This window comes from Triticum dicoccoides, chromosome 2B, assembly GCF_002162155.2.
Source record: "Triticum dicoccoides isolate Atlit2015 ecotype Zavitan chromosome 2B, WEW_v2.0, whole genome shotgun sequence".
In the NCBI taxonomy this organism is placed as follows: Eukaryota; Viridiplantae; Streptophyta; class Magnoliopsida; order Poales; family Poaceae; genus Triticum; species Triticum dicoccoides.
This window is the reverse complement of record NC_041383.1, coordinates 180,981,473-180,983,046: the sequence shown is the minus strand read 5'-3', so window position 1 is coordinate 180,983,046 and position 1,574 is coordinate 180,981,473.

Genomic DNA, 1,574 nt, shown 5'->3' with positions numbered 1-1,574 from the left:
GCAGTTCTAAACAAAGCATCATGGCGGGATCTACGTGTGAAGCGGAGTACATAGCTGCTTCGGAAGCAGCAAATGAAGGAGTCTGGATGAAGGAGTTCATATCCGATCTAGGTGTCATACCTAGTGCATCGGGTCCAATGAAAATCTTTTGTTGACAATACTGGTGCAATTGCCTTGGCAAAGGAATCCAGATTTCACAAGAGAAACAAACACATCAAGAGACGCTTCAATTCCATCCACGATCAAGTCCAGGTGGGAGACATAGAGATTTGCAAGATACATACGGATCTGAATGTTGCAGACCCATTGACTAAGCCTCTCTCACGAGCAAAACATGATCAGCAGCAGGGCTCCACGGGTGTTAGAATCATTACTGTGTAATCTAGATTATTGACTCTAGTGCAAGTGGGAGACTGAAGGAAATATGCCCTAGAGGCAATCATATAGTTATTATTTATTTCCTTATTTCATGATCAGTGTTTATTATTCATGCAAGAATTGTATTAACTGGAAACATAATACATGTGTGAATACATAGACAAACAAAGTGTCATTAGTATGCCTCTGCTTGACTAGCTCGTTGATCAAAGATGGTTAAGTTTCCTAACCATAGACATGAGTTGTCATTTGATAAACGGGAGCACATCATTAGGAGAATGATGTGATTGACTTGACCCATTCCGTTAGCTTAGCACTTGATCGTTTTAGTTTACTGCTATTGCTTTTTTCATAGCTTATACATGTTCCTATGAGATTATGCAACTCCCAATTACCGGAGGAACACTTTGTGTGCTACCAAACATCACAACGTAACTGGGTGATTATAAAGGTGCTCTACAGGTTTCTCCGATGGTACTTGCTGAGTTGGCATAGATCGATTAGGATTTGTCACTCCGATTGTCGGAGAGGTATCTCTGGGCCCTCTCGGTAATGCACATAACTATAAGCCTTGCAAGCAATGCAACTAATGAGTTAGTTGCGGGATGATGCATTACAGAACGAGTAAAGAGACTTGCCGGTAATGAGATTGAGCTAGGTATTGAGATAATGACGATCGAATCTCGGGCAAGTAACATACCGATGATAAAGGGAACAACGTATGTTGTTATGCGGTTTGACCGATAATGATCTTCGTAGAATATGTAGGAACCAATATGAGCATCCAGGTTCTGCTGTTGGTTATTGACCAGAGACGTGTCTCGGTCATGTCTACATAGTTCTCGAACCCGTAGGGTCCGCACACTTAAAGTTCTGTGACGATCGGTATTATGAGTTTTTCTATTTTGATGTACCGAAGGTAGTTCAGAGTCTCGGATATGATCACGAACATGACGAGGAGTCTCAAAATGGTCGAGACGTAAAGATCGATATATTGGAAGCCTATATTTGGACATCGGAATGGTTCCGGGTGAAATCGGGATTTTACCGAAGTACCGGGGGGGTTACCGGAACCCCCCGGTAATTGTATGGGCCTTACAGGGCCATAGTGGAGAGAGAGAGAGGAGGCCAGGGCAGGCCATGCACCCCCTCTTCCTTTGGTCTGAATTGGACTAGGAGGGGGGCGCCCCCCCCCC